This window comes from Vulpes vulpes, unplaced genomic scaffold, assembly GCF_048418805.1.
Source record: "Vulpes vulpes isolate BD-2025 unplaced genomic scaffold, VulVul3 u000000688, whole genome shotgun sequence".
NCBI lineage: Eukaryota > Metazoa > Chordata > Mammalia > Carnivora > Canidae > Vulpes > Vulpes vulpes.
In genome coordinates, this window is record NW_027325760.1 from 1 (window position 1) to 17,437 (window position 17,437).

At 76.2% G+C, this 17,437-nt stretch overlaps 10 non-coding genes across 10 annotated transcripts; all 10 read right to left on the minus strand.

Moving 5' to 3' along the window:
- Positions 1–356: 356 nt before the first annotated feature.
- On the minus strand, positions 357–475 carry LOC140597120 (5S ribosomal RNA). The gene has a single exon (XR_011998987.1). It is a non-coding gene; the product is annotated as a 5S ribosomal RNA (ribosomal RNA).
- Positions 476–2,161: 1,686 nt separating this feature from the next.
- Positions 2,162–2,280, minus strand: LOC140597144 (5S ribosomal RNA). The gene has a single exon (XR_011999011.1). It is a non-coding gene; the product is annotated as a 5S ribosomal RNA (ribosomal RNA).
- Positions 2,281–3,937: 1,657 nt separating this feature from the next.
- LOC140597155 (5S ribosomal RNA) lies at positions 3,938–4,056 on the minus strand. The gene has a single exon (XR_011999022.1). It is a non-coding gene; the product is annotated as a 5S ribosomal RNA (ribosomal RNA).
- A 1,665-nt stretch (positions 4,057–5,721) lies between these two features.
- Positions 5,722–5,840, minus strand: LOC140597166 (5S ribosomal RNA). The gene has a single exon (XR_011999033.1). It is a non-coding gene; the product is annotated as a 5S ribosomal RNA (ribosomal RNA).
- Positions 5,841–7,529: 1,689 nt separating this feature from the next.
- LOC140597177 (5S ribosomal RNA) lies at positions 7,530–7,648 on the minus strand. The gene has a single exon (XR_011999044.1). It is a non-coding gene; the product is annotated as a 5S ribosomal RNA (ribosomal RNA).
- Positions 7,649–9,330: 1,682 nt separating this feature from the next.
- On the minus strand, positions 9,331–9,449 carry LOC140597126 (5S ribosomal RNA). Its single transcript, XR_011998993.1, has one exon. It is a non-coding gene; the product is annotated as a 5S ribosomal RNA (ribosomal RNA).
- Positions 9,450–11,126: 1,677 nt separating this feature from the next.
- Positions 11,127–11,245, minus strand: LOC140597135 (5S ribosomal RNA). Its single transcript, XR_011999002.1, has one exon. It is a non-coding gene; the product is annotated as a 5S ribosomal RNA (ribosomal RNA).
- A 1,680-nt stretch (positions 11,246–12,925) lies between these two features.
- On the minus strand, positions 12,926–13,044 carry LOC140597136 (5S ribosomal RNA). Its single transcript, XR_011999003.1, has one exon. It is a non-coding gene; the product is annotated as a 5S ribosomal RNA (ribosomal RNA).
- A 1,664-nt stretch (positions 13,045–14,708) lies between these two features.
- On the minus strand, positions 14,709–14,827 carry LOC140597137 (5S ribosomal RNA). Its single transcript, XR_011999004.1, has one exon. It is a non-coding gene; the product is annotated as a 5S ribosomal RNA (ribosomal RNA).
- Positions 14,828–16,515: 1,688 nt separating this feature from the next.
- LOC140597138 (5S ribosomal RNA) lies at positions 16,516–16,634 on the minus strand. The gene has a single exon (XR_011999005.1). It is a non-coding gene; the product is annotated as a 5S ribosomal RNA (ribosomal RNA).
- Positions 16,635–17,437: the final 803 nt, after the last annotated feature.

A 17,437-nucleotide genomic window follows, 5' to 3' on the forward strand; every position in this document is an offset into this window, starting at 1 on the left:
GCCCCGTCCCCTCCGTCGGCCGCCTTCGGGCCCCCGCGGCGCCCTGGGACGCGCGGCCGGCTAGGACGTGGGTGGGTGTGCTTGAAGGGCGGGCTGCGAGGGTGAAGGGCTTGAGAGGAAGAGGAGGTGGTGCATGTGTGTGGCCTCCTGCCCGTGCAGCCGGCGCCCTCGGTGCTCCGCGGCGCCCTGCGGTGCTTCCGGCGGGGCGGGGGCCATGCCACGGGTCGCCCGGAGGGGGGCGCCGCCGCCGCCGCCGCCGCCGCCGCCGCCGCCGCCGCCGCCGCCGCCGCGTTGGTCGAGGGGGCGTTGGCGGCCAAGGGACAGACAGGAAGGCAGGCAAAAGGCCGAGGAAAAAAAGCCTACAGCACCCGGTATTCCCAGGCGGTCTCCCATCCAAGTACTAACCAGGCCCGACCCTGCTTAGCTTCCGAGATCAGACGAGATCGGGCGCGTTCAGGGTGGTATGGCCGTAGACGTCCGCGGCTGCCGCTGGGCGCCCCAAGAGCCTGCTCTGCGCCTCTCCGGGCCAGGCGCCCGCCGCTCCTCAGCCCTCCGCCCGCCCGATCGCGCCAGCCCGCCTGCATGCTCGCCTGCCGGCCCGACTGATTGATTGACTGACCGCCTCCCGCGCCGCGCCCGGGGTGGCGGAGGGCGCCTGCCCCGGGCCGGGCGGGGGGGGTGGGGGCCAAGACGCCTCCCGCACCCCGGAGCGGAGGCTGTCGCCGGAGCCCGGGCGCGCTCCCGTCCCCGGCCTGGCGGGCGCGTCGCCGCCGCTCGGCTCCCCGGATGGCACGCCGCCCCACCTCGGACCGCTCACTGGCTGGGGGGGTGCCGCGGGCCGGCGCCGGCCGGCTCCGGGCGACCCCTGGCCTCTCCTGTTCTTCAGCCGGCCTGGCTCAAAGCCAAGCCGGGGCCGCCCGCGCCGCCGGACCCCATCCTCGGACAGGCAGGGACACAGACACAGGTGCCCACGACAGACAGACAGACACACACACACACACACACACAGACGGAGGGACACGGGCACTCGGAGCTGGGCCACAAGGCCTGTGGGGGCGAGGCAGCCACCCCGCCGGAGGGGCGCAGGCCCTGGAGCTGCCTTAGGAGCCCTGGCAGCCGCGGGCCCTGCAGCCACGGTGTCAGGGATGCCGTTCTGCCCCCATTCCTGCCCATCAGCCGAACCGCCGCGGGACCGTGTGCCTGTGTTGCGTGCGCGGCGCCCACGCCCAGGCGCGGAGCGAGTCTCTCTTGTGTCTCTTGCTGTGTTGCGCGCGGCCCTTTTCGGCATGGGTGCCGGCCGCCCCCGCGTCGCTGTGGCCTTGGCTGTTGCGGGGCCGCGGAGCGCGCAGCCCGGTGCCAACGGGGCCTGAGGCCCCGGGCGGTCGGGCCATCTGGTGTCCCGGGCCCGCGGAGCGTGGACGTCGTGGCTGAGGGCCGAAGGGACGGTGGTCCGCGGGGGAGGCAGGGCATGTCCTTCGGAGAGAAGGTGCAGGCGGGCCCGGGCCGAAGGTGGGGGGGGTTGCGGGTGGCTGGGTGGCTTGGAGGCTGGGGGCGGTGCCAGGGAATTGCTAGGGGCTGGGGGCGGGCCTGGGGGCGGAGATTGGGGCGGGGCGAGGAGGGCCCGCAGGCGGGCCCGGCCCCGGCCCCGGCCCCGGCCCCGGCCCCGGCCCCCAAAGCCCCGCCCCGGCCCCGGCCCCCAAAGCCCCGCCCCGGCCCCCCGGAGGGGCTCGCAGGCCTGCGGAGACGGGATCCAGCCCCCGCCCGGCTCCCCCCAGCGACCGCCCCATCCCCGCCCCGGCCCCGAGGTTCCTGCTGTCGCCCCGTCCCCTCCGTCGGCCGCCTTCGGGCCCCCGCGGCGCCCTGGGACGCGCGGCCGGCTAGGACGTGGGTGGGTGTGCTTGAAGGGCGGGCTGCGAGGGTGAAGGGCTTGAGAGGAAGAGGAGGTGGTGCATGTGTGTGGCCTCCTGCCCGTGCAGCCGGCGCCCTCGGTGCTCCGCGGCGCCCTGCGGTGCTTCCGGCGGGGCGGGGGCCATGCCACGGGTCGCCCGGAGGGGGGCGCCGCCGCCGCCGCCGCCGCCGCCGCCGCCGCCGCCGCGTTGGTCGAGGGGGCGTTGGCGGCCAAGGGACAGACAGGAAGGCAGGCAAAAGGCCGAGGAAAAAAAGCCTACAGCACCCGGTATTCCCAGGCGGTCTCCCATCCAAGTACTAACCAGGCCCGACCCTGCTTAGCTTCCGAGATCAGACGAGATCGGGCGCGTTCAGGGTGGTATGGCCGTAGACGTCCGCGGCTGCCGCTGGGCGCCCCAAGAGCCTGCTCTGCGCCTCTCCGGGCCAGGCGCCCGCCGCTCCTCAGCCCTCCGCCCGCCCGATCGCGCCAGCCCGCCTGCATGCTCGCCTGCCGGCCCGACTGATTGATTGACTGACCGCCTCCCGCGCCACGCCCGGGGTGGCGGAGGGCGCCTGCCCCGGGCCGGGCGGGGGGGGTGGGGGCCAAGACGCCTCCCGCACCCCGGAGCGGAGGCTGTCGCCGGAGCCCGGGCGCGCTCCCGTCCCCGGCCTGGCGGGCGCGTCGCCGCCGCTCGGCTCCCCGGATGGCACGCCGCCCCACCTCGGACCGCTCACTGGCTGGGGGGGTGCCGCGGGCCGGCGCCGGCCGGCTCCGGACGACCCCTGGCCTCTCCTGTTCTTCAGCCGGCCTGGCTCAAAGCCAAGCCGGGGCCGCCCGCGCCGCCGGACCCCATCCTCGGACAGGCAGGGACACAGACACAGGTGCCCACGACAGACAGACAGACACACACACACACACACACACAGACGGAGGGACACGGGCACTCGGAGCTGGGCCACAAGGCCTGTGGGGGCGAGGCAGCCACCCCGCCGGAGGGGCGCAGGCCCTGGAGCTGCCTTAGGAGCCCTGGCAGCCGCGGGCCCTGCAGCCACGGTGTCAGGGATGCCGTTCTGCCCCCATTCCTGCCCATCAGCCGAACCGCCGCGGGACCGTGTGCCTGTGTTGCGTGCGCGGCGCCCACGCCCAGGCGCGGAGCGAGTCTCTCTTGTGTCTCTTGCTGTGTTGCGCGCGGCCCTTTTCGGCATGGGTGCCGGCCGCCCCCGCGTCGCTGTGGCCTTGGCTGTTGCGGGGCCGCGGAGCGCGCAGCCCGGTGCCAACGGGGCCTGAGGCCCCGGGCGGTCGGGCCATCTGGTGTCCCGGGCCCGCGGAGCGTGGACGTCGTGGCTGAGGGCCGAAGGGACGGTGGTCCGCGGGGGAGGCAGGGCATGTCCTTCGGAGAGAAGGTGCAGGCGGGCCCGGGCCGAAGGTGGGGGGGGTTGCGGGTGGCTGGGTGGCTTGGAGGCTGGGGGCGGTGCCAGGGAATTGCTAGGGGCTGGGGGCGGGCCTGGGGGCGGAGATTGGGGCGGGGCGAGGAGGGCCCGCAGGCGGGCCCGGCCCCGGCCCCGGCCCCGGCCCCGGCCCCCAAAGCCCCGCCCCGGCCCCCCGGAGGGGCTCGCAGGCCTGCGGAGACGGGATCCAGCCCCCGCCCGGCTCCCCCCAGCGACCGCCCCCTCCCCGCCCCGGCCCCGAGGTTCCTGCTGTCGCCCCGTCCCCTCCGTCGGCCGCCTTCGGGCCCCCGCGGCGCCCTGGGACGCGCGGCCGGCTAGGACGTGGGTGGGTGTGCTTGAAGGGCGGGCTGCGAGGGTGAAGGGCTTGAGAGGAAGAGGAGGTGGTGCATGTGTGTGGCCTCCTGCCCGTGCAGCCGGCGCCCTCGGTGCTCCGCGGCGCCCTGCGGTGCTTCCGGCGGGGCGGGGGCCATGCCACGGGTCGCCCGGAGGGGGGCGCCGCCGCCGCCGCCGCCGCCGCCGCCGCCGCCGCCGCCGCGTTGGTCGAGGGGGCGTTGGCGGCCAAGGGACAGACAGGAAGGCAGGCAAAAGGCCGAGGAAAAAAAGCCTACAGCACCCGGTATTCCCAGGCGGTCTCCCATCCAAGTACTAACCAGGCCCGACCCTGCTTAGCTTCCGAGATCAGACGAGATCGGGCGCGTTCAGGGTGGTATGGCCGTAGACGTCCGCGGCTGCCGCTGGGCGCCCCAAGAGCCTGCTCTGCGCCTCTCCGGGCCAGGCGCCCGCCGCTCCTCAGCCCTCCGCCCGCCCGATCGCGCCAGCCCGCCTGCATGCTCGCCTGCCGGCCCGACTGATTGATTGACTGACCGCCTCCCGCGCCGCGCCCGGGGTGGCGGAGGGCGCCTGCCCCGGGCCGGGCGGGGGGGGTGGGGGCCAAGACGCCTCCCGCACCCCGGAGCGGAGGCTGTCGCCGGAGCCCGGGCGCGCTCCCGTCCCCGGCCTGGCGGGCGCGTCGCCGCCGCTCGGCTCCCCGGATGGCACGCCGCCCCACCTCGGACCGCTCACTGGCTGGGGGGGTGCCGCGGGCCGGCGCCGGCCGGCTCCGGACGACCCCTGGCCTCTCCTGTTCTTCAGCCGGCCTGGCTCAAAGCCAAGCCGGGGCCGCCCGCGCCGCCGGACCCCATCCTCGGACAGGCAGGGACACAGACACAGGTGCCCACGACAGACAGACAGACACACACACACACACACACACAGACGGAGGGACACGGGCACTCGGAGCTGGGCCACAAGGCCTGTGGGGGCGAGGCAGCCACCCCGCCGGAGGGGCGCAGGCCCTGGAGCTGCCTTAGGAGCCCTGGCAGCCGCGGGCCCTGCAGCCACGGTGTCAGGGATGCCGTTCTGCCCCCATTCCTGCCCATCAGCCGAACCGCCGCGGGACCGTGTGCCTGTGTTGCGTGCGCGGCGCCCACGCCCAGGCGCGGAGCGAGTCTCTCTTGTGTCTCTTGCTGTGTTGCGCGCGGCCCTTTTCGGCATGGGTGCCGGCCGCCCCCGCGTCGCTGTGGCCTTGGCTGTTGCGGGGCCGCGGAGCGCGCAGCCCGGTGCCAACGGGGCCTGAGGCCCCGGGCGGTCGGGCCATCTGGTGTCCCGGGCCCGCGGAGCGTGGACGTCGTGGCTGAGGGCCGAAGGGACGGTGGTCCGCGGGGGAGGCAGGGCATGTCCTTCGGAGAGAAGGTGCAGGCGGGCCCGGGCCGAAGGTGGGGGGGGTTGCGGGTGGCTGGGTGGCTTGGAGGCTGGGGGCGGTGCCAGGGAATTGCTAGGGGCTGGGGGCGGGCCTGGGGGCGGAGATTGGGGCGGGGCGAGGAGGGCCCGCAGGCGGGCCCGGCCCCGGCCCCGGCCCCGGCCCCCAAAGCCCCGCCCCGGCCCCGGCCCCCAAAGCCCCGCCCCGGCCCCCCGGAGGGGCTCGCAGGCCTGCGGAGACGGGATCCAGCCCCCGCCCGGCTCCCCCCAGCGACCGCCCCCTCCCCGCCCCGGCCCCGAGGTTCCTGCTGTCGCCCCGTCCCCTCCGTCGGCCGCCTTCGGGCCCCCGCGGCGCCCTGGGACGCGCGGCCGGCTAGGACGTGGGTGGGTGTGCTTGAAGGGCGGGCTGCGAGGGTGAAGGGCTTGAGAGGAAGAGGAGGTGGTGCATGTGTGTGGCCTCCTGCCCGTGCAGCCGGCGCCCTCGGTGCTCCGCGGCGCCCTGCGGTGCTTCCGGCGGGGCGGGGGCCATGCCACGGGTCGCCCGGAGGGGGGCGCCGCCGCCGCCGCCGCCGCCGCCGCCGCGTTGGTCGAGGGGGCGTTGGCGGCCAAGGGACAGACAGGAAGGCAGGCAAAAGGCCGAGGAAAAAAAGCCTACAGCACCCGGTATTCCCAGGCGGTCTCCCATCCAAGTACTAACCAGGCCCGACCCTGCTTAGCTTCCGAGATCAGACGAGATCGGGCGCGTTCAGGGTGGTATGGCCGTAGACGTCCGCGGCTGCCGCTGGGCGCCCCAAGAGCCTGCTCTGCGCCTCTCCGGGCCAGGCGCCCGCCGCTCCTCAGCCCTCCGCCCGCCCGATCGCGCCAGCCCGCCTGCATGCTCGCCTGCCGGCCCGACTGATTGATTGACTGACCGCCTCCCGCGCCGCGCCCGGGGTGGCGGAGGGCGCCTGCCCCGGGCCGGGCGGGGGGGGTGGGGGCCAAGACGCCTCCCGCACCCCGGAGCGGAGGCTGTCGCCGGAGCCCGGGCGCGCTCCCGTCCCCGGCCTGGCGGGCGCGTCGCCGCCGCTCGGCTCCCCGGATGGCACGCCGCCCCACCTCGGACCGCTCACTGGCTGGGGGGGTGCCGCGGGCCGGCGCCGGCCGGCTCCGGACGACCCCTGGCCTCTCCTGTTCTTCAGCCGGCCTGGCTCAAAGCCAAGCCGGGGCCGCCCGCGCCGCCGGACCCCATCCTCGGACAGGCAGGGACACAGACACAGGTGCCCACGACAGACAGACAGACACACACACACACACACACACAGACGGAGGGACACGGGCACTCGGAGCTGGGCCACAAGGCCTGTGGGGGCGAGGCAGCCACCCCGCCGGAGGGGCGCAGGCCCTGGAGCTGCCTTAGGAGCCCTGGCAGCCGCGGGCCCTGCAGCCACGGTGTCAGGGATGCCGTTCTGCCCCCATTCCTGCCCATCAGCCGAACCGCCGCGGGACCGTGTGCCTGTGTTGCGTGCGCGGCGCCCACGCCCAGGCGCGGAGCGAGTCTCTCTTGTGTCTCTTGCTGTGTTGCGCGCGGCCCTTTTCGGCATGGGTGCCGGCCGCCCCCGCGTCGCTGTGGCCTTGGCTGTTGCGGGGCCGCGGAGCGCGCAGCCCGGTGCCAACGGGGCCTGAGGCCCCGGGCGGTCGGGCCATCTGGTGTCCCGGGCCCGCGGAGCGTGGACGTCGTGGCTGAGGGCCGAAGGGACGGTGGTCCGCGGGGGAGGCAGGGCATGTCCTTCGGAGAGAAGGTGCAGGCGGGCCCGGGCCGAAGGTGGGGGGGGTTGCGGGTGGCTGGGTGGCTTGGAGGCTGGGGGCGGTGCCAGGGAATTGCTAGGGGCTGGGGGCGGGCCTGGGGGCGGAGATTGGGGCGGGGCGAGGAGGGCCCGCAGGCGGGCCCGGCCCCGGCCCCGGCCCCGGCCCCGGCCCCGGCCCCCAAAGCCCCGCCCCGGCCCCGGCCCCCAAAGCCCCGCCCCGGCCCCCCGGAGGGGCTCGCAGGCCTGCGGAGACGGGATCCAGCCCCCGCCCGGCTCCCCCCAGCGACCGCCCCCTCCCCGCCCCGGCCCCGAGGTTCCTGCTGTCGCCCCGTCCCCTCCGTCGGCCGCCTTCGGGCCCCCGCGGCGCCCTGGGACGCGCGGCCGGCTAGGACGTGGGTGGGTGTGCTTGAAGGGCGGGCTGCGAGGGTGAAGGGCTTGAGAGGAAGAGGAGGTGGTGCATGTGTGTGGCCTCCTGCCCGTGCAGCCGGCGCCCTCGGTGCTCCGCGGCGCCCTGCGGTGCTTCCGGCGGGGCGGGGGCCATGCCACGGGTCGCCCGGAGGGGGGCGCCGCCGCCGCCGCCGCCGCCGCCGCCGCCGCCGCCGCCGCGTTGGTCGAGGGGGCGTTGGCGGCCAAGGGACAGACAGGAAGGCAGGCAAAAGGCCGAGGAAAAAAAGCCTACAGCACCCGGTATTCCCAGGCGGTCTCCCATCCAAGTACTAACCAGGCCCGACCCTGCTTAGCTTCCGAGATCAGACGAGATCGGGCGCGTTCAGGGTGGTATGGCCGTAGACGTCCGCGGCTGCCGCTGGGCGCCCCAAGAGCCTGCTCTGCGCCTCTCCGGGCCAGGCGCCCGCCGCTCCTCAGCCCTCCGCCCGCCCGATCGCGCCAGCCCGCCTGCATGCTCGCCTGCCGGCCCGACTGATTGATTGACTGACCGCCTCCCGCGCCGCGCCCGGGGTGGCGGAGGGCGCCTGCCCCGGGCCGGGCGGGGGGGGTGGGGGCCAAGACGCCTCCCGCACCCCGGAGCGGAGGCTGTCGCCGGAGCCCGGGCGCGCTCCCGTCCCCGGCCTGGCGGGCGCGTCGCCGCCGCTCGGCTCCCCGGATGGCACGCCGCCCCACCTCGGACCGCTCACTGGCTGGGGGGGTGCCGCGGGCCGGCGCCGGCCGGCTCCGGACGACCCCTGGCCTCTCCTGTTCTTCAGCCGGCCTGGCTCAAAGCCAAGCCGGGGCCGCCCGCGCCGCCGGACCCCATCCTCGGACAGGCAGGGACACAGACACAGGTGCCCACGACAGACAGACAGACACACACACACACACACACACACAGACGGAGGGACACGGGCACTCGGAGCTGGGCCACAAGGCCTGTGGGGGCGAGGCAGCCACCCCGCCGGAGGGGCGCAGGCCCTGGAGCTGCCTTAGGAGCCCTGGCAGCCGCGGGCCCTGCAGCCACGGTGTCAGGGATGCCGTTCTGCCCCCATTCCTGCCCATCAGCCGAACCGCCGCGGGACCGTGTGCCTGTGTTGCGTGCGCGGCGCCCACGCCCAGGCGCGGAGCGAGTCTCTCTTGTGTCTCTTGCTGTGTTGCGCGCGGCCCTTTTCGGCATGGGTGCCGGCCGCCCCCGCGTCGCTGTGGCCTTGGCTGTTGCGGGGCCGCGGAGCGCGCAGCCTGGTGCCAACGGGGCCTGAGGCCCCGGGCGGTCGGGCCATCTGGTGTCCCGGGCCCGCGGAGCGTGGACGTCGTGGCTGAGGGCCGAAGGGACGGTGGTCCGCGGGGGAGGCAGGGCATGTCCTTCGGAGAGAAGGTGCAGGCGGGCCCGGGCCGAAGGTGGGGGGGTTGCGGGTGGCTGGGTGGCTTGGAGGCTGGGGGCGGTGCCAGGGAATTGCTAGGGGCTGGGGGCGGGCCTGGGGGCGGAGATTGGGGCGGGGCGAGGAGGGCCCGCAGGCGGGCCCGGCCCCGGCCCCGGCCCCGGCCCCCAAAGCCCCGCCCCGGCCCCGGCCCCCAAAGCCCCGCCCCGGCCCCCCGGAGGGGCTCGCAGGCCTGCGGAGACGGGATCCAGCCCCCGCCCGGCTCCCCCCAGCGACCGCCCCCTCCCCGCCCCGGCCCCGAGGTTCCTGCTGTCGCCCCGTCCCCTCCGTCGGCCGCCTTCGGGCCCCCGCGGCGCCCTGGGACGCGCGGCCGGCTAGGACGTGGGTGGGTGTGCTTGAAGGGCGGGCTGCGAGGGTTGAAGGGCTTGAGAGGAAGAGGAGGTGGTGCATGTGTGTGGCCTCCTGCCCGTGCAGCCGGCGCCCTCGGTGCTCCGCGGCGCCCTGCGGTGCTTCCGGCGGGGCGGGGGCCATGCCACGGGTCGCCCGGAGGGGGGCGCCGCCGCCGCCGCCGCCGCCGCCGCCGCCGCCGCCGCCGCCGCGTTGGTCGAGGGGGCGTTGGCGGCCAAGGGACAGACAGGAAGGCAGGCAAAAGGCCGAGGAAAAAAAGCCTACAGCACCCGGTATTCCCAGGCGGTCTCCCATCCAAGTACTAACCAGGCCCGACCCTGCTTAGCTTCCGAGATCAGACGAGATCGGGCGCGTTCAGGGTGGTATGGCCGTAGACGTCCGCGGCTGCCGCTGGGCGCCCCAAGAGCCTGCTCTGCGCCTCTCCGGGCCAGGCGCCCGCCGCTCCTCAGCCCTCCGCCCGCCCGATCGCGCCAGCCCGCCTGCATGCTCGCCTGCCGGCCCGACTGATTGATTGACTGACCGCCTCCCGCGCCGCGCCCGGGGTGGCGGAGGGCGCCTGCCCCGGGCCGGGCGGGGGGGGTGGGGGCCAAGACGCCTCCCGCACCCCGGAGCGGAGGCTGTCGCCGGAGCCCGGGCGCGCTCCCGTCCCCGGCCTGGCGGGCGCGTCGCCGCCGCTCGGCTCCCCGGATGGCACGCCGCCCCACCTCGGACCGCTCACTGGCTGGGGGGGTGCCGCGGGCCGGCGCCGGCCGGCTCCGGACGACCCCTGGCCTCTCCTGTTCTTCAGCCGGCCTGGCTCAAAGCCAAGCCGGGGCCGCCCGCGCCGCCGGACCCCATCCTCGGACAGGCAGGGACACAGACACAGGTGCCCACGACAGACAGACAGACACACACACACACACACACACAGACGGAGGGACACGGGCACTCGGAGCTGGGCCACAAGGCCTGTGGGGGCGAGGCAGCCACCCCGCCGGAGGGGCGCAGGCCCTGGAGCTGCCTTAGGAGCCCTGGCAGCCGCGGGCCCTGCAGCCACGGTGTCAGGGATGCCGTTCTGCCCCCATTCCTGCCCATCAGCCGAACCGCCGCGGGACCGTGTGCCTGTGTTGCGTGCGCGGCGCCCACGCCCAGGCGCGGAGCGAGTCTCTCTTGTGTCTCTTGCTGTGTTGCGCGCGGCCCTTTTCGGCATGGGTGCCGGCCGCCCCCGCGTCGCTGTGGCCTTGGCTGTTGCGGGGCCGCGGAGCGCGCAGCCCGGTGCCAACGGGGCCTGAGGCCCCGGGCGGTCGGGCCATCTGGTGTCCCGGGCCCGCGGAGCGTGGACGTCGTGGCTGAGGGCCGAAGGGACGGTGGTCCGCGGGGGAGGCAGGGCATGTCCTTCGGAGAGAAGGTGCAGGCGGGCCCGGGCCGAAGGTGGGGGGGGTTGCGGGTGGCTGGGTGGCTTGGAGGCTGGGGGCGGTGCCAGGGAATTGCTAGGGGCTGGGGGCGGGCCTGGGGGCGGAGATTGGGGCGGGGCGAGGAGGGCCCGCAGGCGGGCCCGGCCCCGGCCCCGGCCCCGGCCCCCAAAGCCCCGCCCCGGCCCCGGCCCCCAAAGCCCCGCCCCGGCCCCCCGGAGGGGCTCGCAGGCCTGCGGAGACGGGATCCAGCCCCCGCCCGGCTCCCCCCAGCGACCGCCCCCTCCCCGCCCCGGCCCCGAGGTTCCTGCTGTCGCCCCGTCCCCTCCGTCGGCCGCCTTCGGGCCCCCGCGGCGCCCTGGGACGCGCGGCCGGCTAGGACGTGGGTGGGTGTGCTTGAAGGGCGGGCTGCGAGGGTGAAGGGCTTGAGAGGAAGAGGAGGTGGTGCATGTGTGTGGCCTCCTGCCCGTGCAGCCGGCGCCCTCGGTGCTCCGCGGCGCCCTGCGGTGCTTCCGGCGGGGCGGGGGCCATGCCACGGGTCGCCCGGAGGGGGGCGCCGCCGCCGCCGCCGCCGCCGCCGCCGCCGCCGCCGCCGCGTTGGTCGAGGGGGCGTTGGCGGCCAAGGGACAGACAGGAAGGCAGGCAAAAGGCCGAGGAAAAAAAGCCTACAGCACCCGGTATTCCCAGGCGGTCTCCCATCCAAGTACTAACCAGGCCCGACCCTGCTTAGCTTCCGAGATCAGACGAGATCGGGCGCGTTCAGGGTGGTATGGCCGTAGACGTCCGCGGCTGCCGCTGGGCGCCCCAAGAGCCTGCTCTGCGCCTCTCCGGGCCAGGCGCCCGCCGCTCCTCAGCCCTCCGCCCGCCCGATCGCGCCAGCCCGCCTGCATGCTCGCCTGCCGGCCCGACTGATTGATTGACTGACCGCCTCCCGCGCCGCGCCCGGGGTGGCGGAGGGCGCCTGCCCCGGGCCGGGCGGGGGGGGTGGGGGCCAAGACGCCTCCCGCACCCCGGAGCGGAGGCTGTCGCCGGAGCCCGGGCGCGCTCCCGTCCCCGGCCTGGCGGGCGCGTCGCCGCCGCTCGGCTCCCCGGATGGCACGCCGCCCCACCTCGGACCGCTCACTGGCTGGGGGGGTGCCGCGGGCCGGCGCCGGCCGGCTCCGGACGACCCCTGGCCTCTCCTGTTCTTCAGCCGGCCTGGCTCAAAGCCAAGCCGGGGCCGCCCGCGCCGCCGGACCCCATCCTCGGACAGGCAGGGACACAGACACAGGTGCCCACGACAGACAGACAGACACACACACACACACACACACAGACGGAGGGACACGGGCACTCGGAGCTGGGCCACAAGGCCTGTGGGGGCGAGGCAGCCACCCCGCCGGAGGGGCGCAGGCCCTGGAGCTGCCTTAGGAGCCCTGGCAGCCGCGGGCCCTGCAGCCACGGTGTCAGGGATGCCGTTCTGCCCCCATTCCTGCCCATCAGCCGAACCGCCGCGGGACCGTGTGCCTGTGTTGCGTGCGCGGCGCCCACGCCCAGGCGCGGAGCGAGTCTCTCTTGTGTCTCTTGCTGTGTTGCGCGCGGCCCTTTTCGGCATGGGTGCCGGCCGCCCCCGCGTCGCTGTGGCCTTGGCTGTTGCGGGGCCGCGGAGCGCGCAGCCTGGTGCCAACGGGGCCTGAGGCCCCGGGCGGTCGGGCCATCTGGTGTCCCGGGCCCGCGGAGCGTGGACGTCGTGGCTGAGGGCCGAAGGGACGGTGGTCCGCGGGGGAGGCAGGGCATGTCCTTCGGAGAGAAGGTGCAGGCGGGCCCGGGCCGAAGGTGGGGGGGGTTGCGGGTGGCTGGGTGGCTTGGAGGCTGGGGGCGGTGCCAGGGAATTGCTAGGGGCTGGGGGCGGGCCTGGGGGCGGAGATTGGGGCGGGGCGAGGAGGGCCCGCAGGCGGGCCCGGCCCCGGCCCCGGCCCCGGCCCCCAAAGCCCCGCCCCGGCCCCGGCCCCCAAAGCCCCGCCCCGGCCCCCCGGAGGGGCTCGCAGGCCTGCGGAGACGGGATCCAGCCCCCGCCCGGCTCCCCCCAGCGACCGCCCCCTCCCCGCCCCGGCCCCGAGGTTCCTGCTGTCGCCCCGTCCCCTCCGTCGGCCGCCTTCGGGCCCCCGCGGCGCCCTGGGACGCGCGGCCGGCTAGGACGTGGGTGGGTGTGCTTGAAGGGCGGGCTGCGAGGGTGAAGGGCTTGAGAGGAAGAGGAGGTGGTGCATGTGTGTGGCCTCCTGCCCGTGCAGCCGGCGCCCTCGGTGCTCCGCGGCGCCCTGCGGTGCTTCCGGCGGGGCGGGGGCCATGCCACGGGTCGCCCGGAGGGGGGCGCCGCCGCCGCCGCCGCCGCCGCCGCCGCCGCCGCCGCCGCCGCGTTGGTCGAGGGGGCGTTGGCGGCCAAGGGACAGACAGGAAGGCAGGCAAAAGGCCGAGGAAAAAAAGCCTACAGCACCCGGTATTCCCAGGCGGTCTCCCATCCAAGTACTAACCAGGCCCGACCCTGCTTAGCTTCCGAGATCAGACGAGATCGGGCGCGTTCAGGGTGGTATGGCCGTAGACGTCCGCGGCTGCCGCTGGGCGCCCCAAGAGCCTGCTCTGCGCCTCTCCGGGCCAGGCGCCCGCCGCTCCTCAGCCCTCCGCCCGCCCGATCGCGCCAGCCCGCCTGCATGCTCGCCTGCCGGCCCGACTGATTGATTGACTGACCGCCTCCCGCGCCGCGCCCGGGGTGGCGGAGGGCGCCTGCCCCGGGCCGGGCGGGGGGGGTGGGGGCCAAGACGCCTCCCGCACCCCGGAGCGGAGGCTGTCGCCGGAGCCCGGGCGCGCTCCCGTCCCCGGCCTGGCGGGCGCGTCGCCGCCGCTCGGCTCCCCGGATGGCACGCCGCCCCACCTCGGACCGCTCACTGGCTGGGGGGGTGCCGCGGGCCGGCGCCGGCCGGCTCCGGACGACCCCTGGCCTCTCCTGTTCTTCAGCCGGCCTGGCTCAAAGCCAAGCCGGGGCCGCCCGCGCCGCCGGACCCCATCCTCGGACAGGCAGGGACACAGACACAGGTGCCCACGACAGACAGACAGAACACACACACACACACACACAGACGGAGGGACACGGGCACTCGGAGCTGGGCCACAAGGCCTGTGGGGGCGAGGCAGCCACCCCGCCGGAGGGGCGCAGGCCCTGGAGCTGCCTTAGGAGCCCTGGCAGCCGCGGGCCCTGCAGCCACGGTGTCAGGGATGCCGTTCTGCCCCCATTCCTGCCCATCAGCCGAACCGCCGCGGGACCGTGTGCCTGTGTTGCGTGCGCGGCGCCCACGCCCAGGCGCGGAGCGAGTCTCTCTTGTGTCTCTTGCTGTGTTGCGCGCGGCCCTTTTCGGCATGGGTGCCGGCCGCCCCCGCGTCGCTGTGGCCTTGGCTGTTGCGGGGCCGCGGAGCGCGCAGCCCGGTGCCAACGGGGCCTGAGGCCCCGGGCGGTCGGGCCATCTGGTGTCCCGGGCCCGCGGAGCGTGGACGTCGTGGCTGAGGGCCGAAGGGACGGTGGTCCGCGGGGGAGGCAGGGCATGTCCTTCGGAGAGAAGGTGCAGGCGGGCCCGGGCCGAAGGTGGGGGGGGTTGCGGGTGGCTGGGTGGCTTGGAGGCTGGGGGCGGTGCCAGGGAATTGCTAGGGGCTGGGGGCGGGCCTGGGGGCGGAGATTGGGGCGGGGCGAGGAGGGCCCGCAGGCGGGCCCGGCCCCGGCCCCGGCCCCGGCCCCCAAAGCCCCGCCCCGGCCCCGGCCCCCAAAGCCCCGCCCCGGCCCCCCGGAGGGGCTCGCAGGCCTGCGGAGACGGGATCCAGCCCCCGCCCGGCTCCCCCCAGCGACCGCCCCCTCCCCGCCCCGGCCCCGAGGTTCCTGCTGTCGCCCCGTCCCCTCCGTCGGCCGCCTTCGGGCCCCCGCGGCGCCCTGGGACGCGCGGCCGGCTAGGACGTGGGTGGGTGTGCTTGAAGGGCGGGCTGCGAGGGTGAAGGGCTTGAGAGGAAGAGGAGGTGGTGCATGTGTGTGGCCTCCTGCCCGTGCAGCCGGCGCCCTCGGTGCTCCGCGGCGCCCTGCGGTGCTTCCGGCGGGGCGGGGGCCATGCCACGGGTCGCCCGGAGGGGGGCGCCGCCGCCGCCGCCGCCGCCGCCGCCGCGTTGGTCGAGGGGGCGTTGGCGGCCAAGGGACAGACAGGAAGGCAGGCAAAAGGCCGAGGAAAAAAAGCCTACAGCACCCGGTATTCCCAGGCGGTCTCCCATCCAAGTACTAACCAGGCCCGACCCTGCTTAGCTTCCGAGATCAGACGAGATCGGGCGCGTTCAGGGTGGTATGGCCGTAGACGTCCGCGGCTGCCGCTGGGCGCCCCAAGAGCCTGCTCTGCGCCTCTCCGGGCCAGGCGCCCGCCGCTCCTCAGCCCTCCGCCCGCCCGATCGCGCCAGCCCGCCTGCATGCTCGCCTGCCGGCCCGACTGATTGATTGACTGACCGCCTCCCGCGCCGCGCCCGGGGTGGCGGAGGGCGCCTGCCCCGGGCCGGGCGGGGGGGGTGGGGGCCAAGACGCCTCCCGCACCCCGGAGCGGAGGCTGTCGCCGGAGCCCGGGCGCGCTCCCGTCCCCGGCCTGGCGGGCGCGTCGCCGCCGCTCGGCTCCCCGGATGGCACGCCGCCCCACCTCGGACCGCTCACTGGCTGGGGGGGTGCCGCGGGCCGGCGCCGGCCGGCTCCGGACGACCCCTGGCCTCTCCTGTTCTTCAGCCGGCCTGGCTCAAAGCCAAGCCGGGGCCGCCCGCGCCGCCGGACCCCATCCTCGGACAGGCAGGGACACAGACACAGGTGCCCACGACAGACAGACAGACACACACACACACACACACACAGACGGAGGGACACGGGCACTCGGAGCTGGGCCACAAGGCCTGTGGGGGCGAGGCAGCCACCCCGCCGGAGGGGCGCAGGCCCTGGAGCTGCCTTAGAGCCCTGGCAGCCGCGGGCCCTGCAGCCACGGTGTCAGGGATGCCGTTCTGCCCCCATTCCTGCCCATCAGCCGAACCGCCGCGGGACCGTGTGCCTGTGTTGCGTGCGCGGCGCCCACGCCCAGGCGCGGAGCGAGTCTCTCTTGTGTCTCTTGCTGTGTTGCGCGCGGCCCTTTTCGGCATGGGTGCCGGCCGCCCCCGCGTCGCTGTGGCCTTGGCTGTTGCGGGGCCGCGGAGCGCGCAGCCCGGTGCCAACGGGGCCTGAGGCCCCGGGCGGTCGGGCCATCTGGTGTCCCGGGCCCGCGGAGCGTGGACGTCGTGGCTGAGGGCCGAAGGGACGGTGGTCCGCGGGGGAGGCAGGGCATGTCCTTCGGAGAGAAGGTGCAGGCGGGCCCGGGCCGAAGGTGGGGGGGGTTGCGGGTGGCTGGGTGGCTTGGAGGCTGGGGGCGGTGCCAGGGAATTGCTAGGGGCTGGGGGCGGGCCTGGGGGCGGAGATTGGGGCGGGGCGAGGAGGGCCCGCAGGCGGGCCCGGCCCCGGCCCCGGCCCCGGCCCCGGCCCCGGCCCCCAAAGCCCCGCCCCGGCCCCGGCCCCCAAAGCCCCGCCCCGGCCCCCCGGAGGGGCTCGCAGGCCTGCGGAGACGGGATCCAGCCCCCGCCCGGCTCCCCCCAGCGACCGCCCCCTCCCCGCCCCGGCCCCGAGGTTCCTGCTGTCGCCCCGTCCCCTCCGTCGGCCGCCTTCGGGCCCCCGCGGCGCCCTGGGACGCGCGGCCGGCTAGGACGTGGGTGGGTGTGCTTGAAGGGCGGGCTGCGAGGGTGAAGGGCTTGAGAGGAAGAGGAGGTGGTGCATGTGTGTGGCCTCCTGCCCGTGCAGCCGGCGCCCTCGGTGCTCCGCGGCGCCCTGCGGTGCTTCCGGCGGGGCGGGGGCCATGCCACGGGTCGCCCGGAGGGGGGCGCCGCCGCCGCCGCCGCCGCCGCCGCCGCCGCCGCCGCCGCGTTGGTCGAGGGGGCGTTGGCGGCCAAGGGACAGACAGGAAGGCAGGCAAAAGGCCGAGGAAAAAAAGCCTACAGCACCCGGTATTCCCAGGCGGTCTCCCATCCAAGTACTAACCAGGCCCGACCCTGCTTAGCTTCCGAGATCAGACGAGATCGGGCGCGTTCAGGGTGGTATGGCCGTAGACGTCCGCGGCTGCCGCTGGGCGCCCCAAGAGCCTGCTCTGCGCCTCTCCGGGCCAGGCGCCCGCCGCTCCTCAGCCCTCCGCCCGCCCGATCGCGCCAGCCCGCCTGCATGCTCGCCTGCCGGCCCGACTGATTGATTGACTGACCGCCTCCCGCGCCGCGCCCGGGGTGGCGGAGGGCGCCTGCCCCGGGCCGGGCGGGGGGGGTGGGGGCCAAGACGCCTCCCGCACCCCGGAGCGGAGGCTGTCGCCGGAGCCCGGGCGCGCTCCCGTCCCCGGCCTGGCGGGCGCGTCGCCGCCGCTCGGCTCCCCGGATGGCACGCCGCCCCACCTCGGACCGCTCACTGGCTGGGGGGGTGCCGCGGGCCGGCGCCGGCCGGCTCCGGACGACCCCTGGCCTCTCCTGTTCTTCAGCCGGCCTGGCTCAAAGCCAAGCCGGGGCCGCCCGCGCCGCCGGACCCCATCCTCGGACAGGCAGGGACACAGACACAGGTGCCCACGACAGACAGACAGACACACACACACACACACACACACAGACGGAGGGACACGGGCACTCGGAGCTGGGCCACAAGGCCTGTGGGGGCGAGGCAGCCACCCCGCCGGAGGGGCGCAGGCCCTGGAGCTGCCTTAGGAGCCCTGGCAGCCGCGGGCCCTGCAGCCACGGTGTCAGGGATGCCGTTCTGCCCCCATTCCTGCCCATCAGCCGAACCGCCGCGGGACCGTGTGCCTGTGTTGCGTGCGCGGCGCCCACGCCCAGGCGCGGAGCGAGTCTCTCTTGTGTCTCTTGCTGTGTTGCGCGCGGC